Genomic DNA, 12366 nt, shown 5'->3' with positions numbered 1-12366 from the left:
GGGGGGGGGATGATGGAGGAGGAGAGGAGAGGGTGCATTGCGGGTCTGTGTCTGACTGATTTATGAGCTGAGCCTCTCAGTGCGGGAGGATCACTCTCTACCTCTTCCCATATGTATTATTATAGAGCTTTACCCCCCATGTCTGTGCATAGGGGGATTCTATACATTGTACTGGTTACTGGATGACTGCAAGATGGGTATTCTGATGGAACTGGGTGCATGCCTGAGCTTCTTCATGTACAAATATAGTACAGTGTGTAGATTGAATCTATACATCCTCTACATCCATACACCAGTATCTTATATCTGTATACTGTATATAGATACATATTAGACTGTACACTATATATATATACATTGTACTGGACACTGGATGACTGCAAGATGGGTATTCTGATGGAACTGGGTGCATTCCTGAGCTTCTTCATGTACAAATATAGTACAGTGTGTAGATTGAATCTATACATCCTCTACATCCATACACCAGTATCTTATATCTGTATACTGTATATAGATACATATTAGACTGTACACTATATATATATACATTGTACTGGACACTGGATGACTGCAAGATGGGTGTTCTGATGGAACTGTGTGCATGCCTGGGGTTCTTCATGTAGAAATATAGTACAATGTGTAGATTGAATCTATGCATCCTCTACATCCATACACCAGTACTATATTATATCTGTATATATGGATACATAATGGCCTGTATACTATATATATATACATTGTACTGGACACTAGATGACTGCAAGATGGGCATTCTGATGGAAATTGGAGCATGCCTGGGGTACTTCATGTAGAAATATAGTACAATGTGTAGATTGAATATATACATCCTATACACCAGGACTATATTATACTTGTATATATGGATACATAATGGCCTGTATCCTATATATATATTGTCCCAGCCACTGTATTATTGCAAGATGGATATTTCATACCAGAACAGGACGTATGCTTGGGCTTCCTCATGTATAAATATAGTACAGTGTGAAGATTGAATCTACAACCTATACACCAGGACTATATTATACCTCTTTATATGGATACACACATGCCTATGGAAAGCTTCAGTCTATAGATTACTCTATTTATATATGAGGAAGCCCAAGCTTGCACCCAGTTCCAGTATGAAATATCCATCTTGCAGTAATACAGTGGCCAGTACAATGTATATATAATATACAGGCTTGTGGATCCATGTAGAGATATAATATAGTCCTGGTGTTTAGGGTGGACAAGATGCTTAGATCCAATCTACACACAACACTGTATTTCTATATGAAGAAGCCCAAGCATGCAGCCAGTTCTAGCATGTTATATCCATCTTGCAGTCATACAGTGTCCAGTACAATCTGTATACACGGGTACTGTATTATACCTGTATATATGGACCCATTCAGATCTGTATATTGTATGCAAAGAAGTATTCTCTCTCTCTCTCCCCCTCTCTCTCTCTCTCGCTCCCCCCCCTCTCTCTCTCTCTCTCTCTCTCCCCTCTCTCTCTCTATCAATCTATCTATTGATCTATCTGTCTATCTATCTTTGTATTAGCTGCTGGCACTGTAAATGAAAATACACCCATCCTATATAATGTAGACAAGGATGATGTACATATGTACATTAATGCTATCTATCTATCTATCTATCTATCTATCTTTAATCCTTGTAGCCACTGGCGCTATATACAAATATATCACTATATTGTGTTGTATATACTGTACATTGTTCCATCCCATGGAAGGTCTCTGTGATCTGTGCGTAGCACATGTACAGTATATCTGTAGGGTATCTATACTTCACCGGTACATTTTAAGCCGTCTATCCTACCACTTAAATCGAGCGAATCTTTCTTTACTAGACGGCGATGATGACCTGCGCAGAGAATTGTATGTGTGAGACCGTGGTCACATAGCTGGAGGGGCTGCTGTGTACGGTGCATATTGTATTGATCCGTAGCGCCTGTTGGATGAGATGATCCGTCCTCCTGATCCGGGCGATGGAGTGTGCGTGTCTTACAGTCGGCGTGCAGTGTGTGTGTAATGGGCAGCACTCACAGTGTGAATTAGGTGTGAACTTGTCCAATTGGCGTGTAAACCGCGCCGTTTATGGTGTGAATGATATTGATATTGACCCCTCCTAAACGTTATTGTGCTTTTGTCTGTCGGTGTGTATTACACAATGGTTGTGTTACAATAGGATTATGTAATGTGTGTCGCCGTCGCCTGATGATGGTGCGTGGCCTCGAAACGTCGCACCTGCGCCTATTGTGATGCGATGGCTTTAATAGTTACATAGTAGGTGAGGTTGAATAAAGACACAGGTCCATCTAGTTCAACGTGTGTGCGTGTGTGCACATATTAATAATGTCTGGATTGTACGATATCGATCCGTGGCGTTCTGGCGACTTATATTCGCCTTCCATGTTGGTTAACCGGTTGGTGGTTGCTGCAGCACCCTCGTACTCCAGGCATCCCCAATGGAAATATGATGAGTGACCAGCAAAGCCCCCTCCGCCGTGTGCATTATTGTGCGCTTTGCCAACAAACATGCCCATTTGCCCGTGGCCGTGTGTGTGTGTGTGCCCTGCGATCCTGAACGTGTGAGACTGAGTGTGTCAGAGTCTGTCGCGTCTCTCTCATTCATGCTGTGAGCATTAGAATCACTTCATTCACGGCAGTGTGTACTACACACTGCACAAACACACACAGCTGTGCCTCCATTCATGGCCCTGTGTGTGAGTGAGTGGGGTGAGCCCTCCGTCCAATCAGCGGAGGGTTAATGGCCCTTCGTGTACTGCAAAGCGTACATGCATGACACGGGTGTGTGGGGAAGCTCATTATTATTCACTGCACGTCTTCCATTAGCATGCTCTTTGCACAGCTGTGCCATACGTCCGTGTGTGTGTGTGTGTGTGTGTGTGTGTGTGCCGATGGTTTTATGAATCATTTTGCAGCCGGTCATGTGCACAGAAACGCGGACACGGCGTGCAATCTTTTTTGTTTTTCTCCTCGAGCAGAGATCTGCACCTGAGCTGGTTGTGTGATGTGTTGCAGTATGCATGGGCAGGGCTGGACTTTATCTGCAGGAGACGGGCTGCTGTCAGTATCGTCACACATGTGTGAACCCTGGTCGGTTGATCTCGGCGGGCTGGCATTGGGTTTTGGTTATAGGGGCTGTGTAGGATCTGGAGCAGGCTGTCTGAATTAATTGCAATGCGTTGTGTACTTTATACTAAAGCCCAAAATGTGCTGATTAAATAATGATGTCATATACATGGCGGTAGAGAGGATGTGTGTAGCGGTATGGGGCCCTGCGGTTTTGCAGCAAGTGGCCTGCTTTGGTCACATACGATGTACCATTCATAAAGCTCAATTCACAGAGCTCATTTAAAGGCGTGAGTTGCGCTAACATGCGTTAGGTCACATGTTAAAGTGCGCTGCATTGAGGCAGATCACGCACTGGGCTTCTAACGTACAAAAAAGGTCCAAGAAATTGGATGTGTTACAAAAATTTTTAACAGAACACAGTATGGTGGGTCACCATTTGTTGCAGCGTGCCGCAATGCCTAAGTGCATTGTGTGCCATTGAAAATTAATTCAATTTAAAAAAATCTTAATTAATTTAATTCAAAAATTTTAAATGAATTCAACTGAAATATTGAAAATTATTCAATGTAAAAATTCAAAATGATTCAAATTTAAAGATTCGAAATTAATTTAGTTGAAAAATTCAACATGGATGCCCCCCGCATTGCAACAGCAGCACATCATATGTAACATGTATTATAACAATGCGATAGTCTACCGGTCCCTAAAATAAGGATAAGGGTCTTTAATTTCAGTCATGTGACTGCCATAATTAGATCTCATTGGCTCTCAGCTGAGAATTATAAATAAAAATAAAGACTGGTATCCTTGTGTGTTGGCTTTGTGAATAGAGAATGTTGTATCTAGGGATGGCGTGAATTATGTGGCAGGTCTATGTGGCATGTTGGTTTACACAAAGCCGATCGGCCGCTGACTTATTGCAGACCTCACGACTCCCACGATTGTGTCCTAAACCTAGACATCGCCCTTCCCAGTAAAATCTTGAGAATAACTAAGTGAGTTTACACGGGGCAATTGTAAGACAATTTCAGTCATTGTTAATCACAAAGATAACGGAACTGGTCAAGGAAACCGACCCGAAAAATTCAATGTTTTTTTGGTTTTGGTAAAATCTGTTGGCGGCTGTATCGATCCTTCCTATTTTTGGTAATGGAAAGCTGGAGAAAGCCGACCAAAAATTGTCAAGTATATGACCAGCATAAGACTAATCCTAAACCTAACCTCTCCCCAAATCTATAATCATAAACGACCCCTAATCTTAACCAACCCCTAATCAAAACCGACCCCTAATCATAACCATCTCCTAATAATAACCAACCCTTAATCATAACCGACCCCTAATCTTACCCGACCCCTAATCATAACCAACCGCTAATTATAACTGACCCCTAATTCTAACCGACCCCTAATTCTAACCGACCCCTATTCTTAACCGACCCCTAATCATAACCAACCCCTTATTCTAACCGTCCTCTAATCATAACCGACCCTTAATCTTAATCAACCCCTAATTCTAACTGATCCCTAATCTTAACGGACCCCTAATCATAACCAACCCCTAATCATAAACAACCCTTAGGCCCCGTTCACATATAGCGAATTGTCGCGCGATTTCCGCCGCGATATCGCGCATTTTTGCCGTGCGATATCGCGAGAAGTCTCCGGCCAATGTTATTCAATGGAGCTGTCTTAACTCCATGTCGCGCGTCGCGCGTCGCGCGTCGCTCGTCGCGGTCGCAAGTCGCTTCTACCGGACCCTTTTTTCTGCGGATTTTGCGCGATTTTGCTTTTTTTCTATGGAGCCCGACGGGGAAGGTCGCGCTACCGTCGCTGGATCGTCGCTGGAACGTCGCCCCGAAAGTCGCGCTATCCCGGCCGTGCGGATCCGCTGCAAAAGGTATGTCGCTAGGTGTGAATGGGGTCTTAATCATAACCAACCCCTAATCTTACCCGGCCCCTAATCATAACCAACCACTAATTCTAACTGACCCCTAATTCTAACTGACCCCTATTCTTAACCGACCTCTTATCATAACTGACCCTTAATCCTAACCGACCCCTATTTCTAACTGATCCCTAATCTTAACCGACCCCTAATCATAACCGACCCTTAATCATAACCGACCCCTAATTCTAACTGACCCCTAATTTTAACTGACCCCTAATTCTAACTGAAACATAATCTTAGCCAACCCCTAATCATAACCAACCACTAACCCTAACTCAGGTTCAGTGATACAAAATAAATGGGTTTTGAAGTGTTAAGCATGTTAGTAATGAGGATTCCAGAGCCACACACACACATATTATGGGGGGAGGGGGGACACATATTTCGGGGACATACACATATTCAGGACACACACACAATCCGGGGACACACATATAATCCAATTACTGCATTTAATGAGGGATTGTGGTCGCGCAGAAGGGAAACATTGTGACAGACCAAGTGTCTTCTGGTCTTTGAGTGAAGGTATGGTGCCATGGTGGGAGTGATAGACCAGGAGACTGTTGGCCTGTGAGCCAAGGTATGATGTCATGGTGGGAGTGATAGATAGGAATCTATTGACCTGTGAGCCAAGGTATGATGTCATGGTGGGAGTGACAGATTTGAAGTCTATTGGCCTGCTAATCAAGGTATGATTATGGCAGACCAGAAGTCTTTTGGCACGTGAGTCGCTTGGCCTGTGAGTCAAGGTATGGTGTCGCAGTGGGAGTGACAGATCCGGAGTCTATTGTCCGGCCAGTCTAGGTATAATATTATGGTGGGCAGGGCAGATCAGGAGTTTTCCTGGCCTCTCAGTCCAGTTTTGAGGTCTTGGTGGGCAGAACAGTCCATGCGTCTTCTGTCCTTTGAGTCAAGATACCGTATGATGTCATGTTAATGGGAAAGACCAAGAATTTCCTGGCCTGTCAGTCCAGTTTTGAGGTCACGGTTGGCAAGACAAGCCAGGAGTCTCCTGTCCCTTGAGTCAAGGTATATCATGATAGATGGGACAGACCAGGAGTCCGTTGGCCTGTCAGACAAGGTATGCTGCCATGGTGAACATGACAGACCAGGAGTCTCCTATCCCTTAAGTCAAGGTATATCATGGTGGGCGGGAGAGACCAGGTGTTTGTTGGCCTGTCAGACAAGTTATGATGTGATGGTGGATGGTAGACATGGAGGAATCCCCTGGCCTGTCAATCAAATAAGGCAGTGAGAGTGGGAGGGACAGACCTGTAGCCTGAGACATCCAGGTCCTCCCACTATGGAGAGCTATGATGTAATGAAGCCAGCAATGCAACATCTACAAACTTCCCTCGCCAGCACCAACATCTTCACCTGCCCTTCTTCCAGTTTCAGCAGCATCTTGATTGGCCGGCCTGGGATTATGTAACTCCCACGTATGTGCACAGGACATCTACAGGCTTCTATTGTAAAGCTGACTGTCGGCTTTACAATAGAAGCGATTCTGGTGACACAGCTGCCACAAGATCACTTCTATGGGCAGGTAAAGTGCCCCCCCCCCACCCGATACCCCTGCCGTTTTTTCTTTTGCTGAGCATTTTGGGTGGCGGTGGGAAGCTGGGGAGGGGAGCGGCAAACATCCATTCACCAATCTCCTCCCCGTTCTATGGGACCGGGAGCGACACGGATTACATTACTTCCAGTCCCTGGGCTGTCATTGCTCAGCTCCTGAAGCCAAGCAATAACCTATTGTAGTGCGATCTGCACCCCAATAGCTTATTTAGAGAGAAAAGGTGACACTGGGGGTCTTTTGGACCCCTAGTGTCACCTTAAAGAGTACCTGTCACCACCAATATGCTATCACATGGGGGGCTTGCAAGCCCCCCATGTGATAGCAATTAAAGTAAAGTAAAAAAAGAAAAACAGTTTAAAAAAATGAATATTAATTAAAATAAATTGAAAAAAAATTTGAAAGTCCCCCGCAAGCAGGCGCACATTAGCGCAAATGGGTGCACCTACGTACAAAACGATCATCGTGCTACACATGTTGGGTATCGCCCGCCCCGCACGCTAGAATGAGTGCAATAACTCTACCGATATTTACGTGTATCTCTAAACTGAGGACCTGAAGGGGGCTTTTAAGTCGTCACCTATAAACTGTTTGGGGTACTGAATTTTGTCGCCGTTTCACGGATGCACACAATTTTTAACCTGGGCATGTTGGGTATCTATTTACTCATTGTAACCTCATCTTTTATATTTTAGAAACATGTTTACGGTTTGTTAAAGAGTTTCGCCAATATCGTGCAACCTATACATTTGCACCTGCCACCAGCTTATTCTACAGGGTCCTTGCTTTCACAAAATGTATCATGTTTGGGGGTTTGAAGTGGATTATAACAGGGGTGCAAAAAATGGGGGGGGGGGAAGGCCTTGGCAGCGAAAGGGTTAAGGTGTACCCCATAGTATGTCTCACCTGCAATAAAAAGCCTTCCTGCTGGCAATTATTTATGTTTTACGGGTAAAATTCCACACCCAGTGAATAGTTGACTTGTATGACGTCATTGGTTATTCCCTTCAGTTATGTCCTTTGAGGTGTGACTCTCGGAGCTGAGAATCAGAGCCCGGAGGCCCTCTCAGGTCCGACAGATGTGGTCCTGTTATCTGCCTGAAGTCAGGCTGATATTACGCTACCACCCAGCCAGTGGCCTCACAAGGGGGGTGCGAGTGGTGCGGCCGTCACCCGGGTGACACCATTGGCAGGCATTGACAGTCATTTTGGTGTTACCCCCTCTAAAAAGAAATAATATCGTCACCAGCACTACTGCTGGTGACGTTATTATTCCTATTATATTTCTTCACGGCGCCATCCGTGGCCACTACAAGCACCCACCCGTCCACACGGGTCTTCCTTTGACTCCGGTAAGGAGTGCAGCAAGAACTTCTTGACTTCCTACCCCCTCTAAAAAGTCGGGCACTCGGAGGGGAGGGGACCTGGCGGCATACCTCATCCCGCCGGGTGAACGTCCCCTCCTCTCTCTGCCGGCGTCCACCACTAACATAGCCGCCGGCAAGCGTCAATAAGATGGCCATGCATGCACAATGACGTCATCGCGCACGTAGTGACGCCACGCGCATGCCCGATGGCGTCACACCGTGGTGTCACCCGGTCTCCGCCCCAGGTGACACCCGGCCTCGGGACGCCCCTGCTCCCAGCTCCTGAGTATGCATGGCAGGGTCAGCTAACAGAGCCCTGCAGTTGGTGTGCATGTAAACAGTTACAGAGCTCTGTTATGTGATACCGCTATGCACACTCAGGCGCTATGACACAGCATGTGTCTGTAGATGGAAGTCAGTATTTGACAGGGCAGTCTCAGTGCTCAGTGGAGCTCCCAACTCTCAGCATCCTGAGTATCCTTCACACCAGGAAAAGAAAGCTAAATAAGAGGGGAAATCATTATAAGAGTGAGCAGTAAGATCGTAGCGTGACCGGTTCTCTTTAATGCCAGCGGTGCGCGGCACGGGCCAGCGATGCGCGGCGCGAGGAAAAGGTCAGGGGACCTCCGAGAATGAGCCGAATCTTCCGGTAATGAGATGTATCAGGGAGATTAAATGAAATGCCGGCGTTCTGCCTTGTCATCCCCTATTCCCCCATCTCCCCCTCCTTCCTGCAGCACATTCCAGCACATGAGATCACCCCGATGATGTCATTCCCAGCGCAGTATAACGCAGAGCCCATATTGACAGGGGGGTGTAACATGACATCGATCAGGTTTCATTGCAGATTTTCTCCGCGTCGCTGACGACTCGCCGTTCCTTCTGCTTCGCAGGATTCCTACAGAGACTGTAGATGATCCCATCTGAGGATGTCCTGAGCCCCTGCGATAGGTGCGATCATTTGCTGGGGCGCTCCGGGGTCGGCGCAGCCAGTGAGATCGGTGCGTCAACTGCTCATGCCAGGGAGCCAGAAAGATCACCTTCACCTTTACTCTGAGTTTTAAACAATATCTTGCAGCAGTGATTCTAGGATCACATGATCAGGTGCTGTGCAACCTCCCTCTCTGGCTACTGCACAGGGCAAGAAGTGAATATCTGCTCTGTATTCACCATCCTCGCACTCAGCACCATTTAGATTACAATGTATCACTGAGGTTGCAGTCTCTTATTCTCACTTCACATTGACATCTGTCAATGGGCTGTCTGTGGACCTCCCTGAGCTGGTTAAAGTGGCTCATTTAAAAGTGATGGCTGACAATCGATCTATCGATCTACGTTTTGTCCCAGGCATGCTTAGATTCACTTACTGATGACTGGCTCCCTACCCCTGGTGGAAGTCTGTTCCCAGCATCCACTACTCTTGGGGTAAAACACTTTCAAAGGTTAGTTTTGAACTTTCCTTCTGCTGGTTTGAGGTCATGTCCCCGTGTTCTTGATCTTAGCTTCATATAGAGCATGTGAACCTTATTCGTGTGTAGGATCCCTCTAGTGATACCTAAAGTTCTATATAGAGGAATCAGGACCTCCTTCCTGCTGCTGGGGATCCCTCTAGTGATACCTAAAGTTCTATATAGAGTAATCAGGACCTCCTTCCTCCTGCTGGGGACCCCTCTTGTGATAAATCTATATAGAGGAATCAGAACCTCCTTCCTCCTCCTGGGGATCCTCTAGTGATAATAAAGATCTATATAGAGGAATCAGAACCTCCTTCCTCCTGCCGGAGATCCCTCTAGTGATAACTAAAGATCTATATAGAGGAATTAGGACCTCCTTCCTCCTGCTGGGGATCCCTCTAGTGATAAAGATCTATATAGAGGAATCAGGACCTCCTTCCTCCTGCTGGGGATCCCTCTAGGGATAATAAAGATCTATATAGAGGAACCAGGACCTCCTTCCTCCTGCTGGAAATTCCTCTAGTGATACCTAAAGATCTATATAGAGGGATCAGGACCTCCTTCCTCCTGCTGGTGATCCCTCTAGTGATAGATCTATATAGATGAATCAGGACCTCCTTCCTCCTGCTGGGGATCCCTCTAGTGATAATAAAGATCTATATAGATGAATCAGGACCTCCTTCCTCCTGCTGGAGATCCCTCTAGTGATAATAACGAACTATATAGAGGAATCAGGACCTCCTTCCTCCTGCTGGGGATCCCTCTAGGGATAATAAAGATCTATATAGAGGAACCAGGACCTCCTTCCTCCTGCTGGAAATTCCTCTAGTGATACCTAAAGATCTATATAGAGGGATCAGGACCTCCTTCCTCCTGCTGGTGATCCCTCTAGTGATAAAGATCTATGTAGAGGAATCAGGACCTCCTTCCTCCTGCTGGTGATCCCTCTAGTGATAAAGATCTATGTAGAGGAATCAGAACCTCCTTCCTCCTGCCGGCATCATCTTGGCCTAGGCAAAGTCACTGACTGAAGATCAAGGAATTCCTGAAAAATAGTATATTGTGACAGGTCAGGAATTTATTGATGCCGACCTGTAAAGTTACTGACAGGTCCACTTTAAGACGGTGCAGGGTCACTTTAGGTATTATCCGGGTTGTAGGTGTGTTTACGGAATTCTCTGTATAATTCTGCATGGCGCTCAGACCTATAGTACCTGATGACCTCATCGTAGTAATGTCTGGCTGTGTGAGGAGGTAATCGCGGCGTGTGACGGCAGCCATTGTATGGCATGAATGAAAGTCACAAATCTCAGGGCAGGCGGCATTGTGGGGAGAAGTGGGGAGTGATCGCTCCAATGCTGTTATTCATGTTATAATTGGTCCTCCTGCAGTCTGTAGAGTAATGTGTAGGTGACAGCTTTGCCGGTGACTCAACCCGGCACGGCCCTCGGAAATCCATTACCCCACACAGGAACTACAGGAACCAGCATGGCCAGACAGCCAACATGGGACTTGTGGTTCTCCAGCAGCTGTGGGGCTATAGGTGGCTCATTGATGACACGTGCAAAAGTGTTATCATTCATTCTGAAATCTATCTATCCATTGTCCCTCTCTCTCCACCCATCCATCCATTCACCCTCTCTATCTCTCTCCATCCATCTATCCATCCATTATCTCTCTCTATCCATCTATCTATCGATTATCTCTCTCTATCTCTCTCCATCCATCTATCCATCCATTATCTCTCTCTCTCTCTCCATCCATCTATCCATCCCTTCTCTCTCTCTCTCTCCATCCATCTATCCATCCCTTCTCTCTCTCTCTCTCCATCCATCTATCCATCCCTTCTCTCTCTCTCTCTCCATCCATCTATCCATCCCTTCTCTCTCTCTCTCTCCATCCATCTATCCATCCCTTCTCTCTCTCTCTCTCCATCCATCTATCCATCCCTTCTCTCTCTCTCTCTCCATCCATCTATCCATCCCTTCTCTCTCTCTCTCTCCATCCATCTATCCATCCCTTCTCTCTCTCTCTCTCCATCCATCTATCCATCCCTTCTCTCTCTCTCTCTCCATCCATCTATCCATCCCTTCTCTCTCTCTCTCTCCATCCATCTATCCATCCCTTCTCTCTCTCTCTCTCCATCCATCTATCCATCCCTTCTCTCTCTCTCTCTCCATCCATCTATCCATCCCTTCTCTCTCTCTCTCTCCATCCATCTATCCATCCCTTCTCTCTCTCTCTCTCCATCCATCTATCCATCCCTTCTCTCTCTCTCTCTCCATCCATCTATCCATCCCTTCTCTCTCTCTCTCTCCATCCATCTATCCATCCCTTCTCTCTCTCTCTCTCCATCCATCTATCCATCCCTTCTCTCTCTCTCTCTCCATCCATCTATCCATCCCTTCTCTCTCTCTCTCTCCATCCATCTATCCATCCCTTCTCTCTCTCTCTCTCCATCCATCTATCCATCCCTTCTCTCTCTCTCTCTCCATCCATCTATCCATCCCTTCTCTCTCTCTCTCTCCATCCATCTATCCATCCATTCTCTCTCTCTCACCATCCATTCTCTCATTCTCTCTCTCTCTCTCCATCCATCCATCTATCTATCCATTCTCTCTCTCTCACCATCCATCCATCTATCTATCCACTCTCTCTCTCTCACCATCCATTCTCTCCTTCTCTCTCTCTCTCTCTCTCTCCATCCATCCATCTATCCACTCTCTCTCTCTCCATCCATCCATTCTCTCATTCTCTCTCTCTCCATCCATCCACCCATCTATCCACACACTCTCTCTCTCTCTCTCCATCCATCCATCTATCCATTATCCCTCTCTCTCCGTCCATTCTCTCTCTCTCTCTCTCTCTCTCTCTCTCTCTCTCTCTCTCTCTCCCCGCC

At 46.3% G+C, this 12366-nt stretch overlaps 1 protein-coding gene across 1 annotated transcript in view; it reads left to right on the top strand.

Moving 5' to 3' along the window:
• Positions 1-12366, top strand: part of STX1B (syntaxin 1B) — a 58585-nt gene that overhangs the window by 149 nt on the left and 46070 nt on the right. The window lies entirely within an intron of this gene.

The sequence above is a fragment of the Nanorana parkeri genome, unplaced genomic scaffold, assembly GCF_000935625.1.
Source record: "Nanorana parkeri isolate BGI_ZX_2015 unplaced genomic scaffold, ASM93562v1 scaffold1605, whole genome shotgun sequence".
Classification (NCBI taxonomy): Eukaryota; Metazoa; Chordata; class Amphibia; order Anura; family Dicroglossidae; genus Nanorana; species Nanorana parkeri.
Note: the sequence above shows the minus strand (reverse complement) of the source record. Positions and strands in the feature narration are given on the sequence as shown.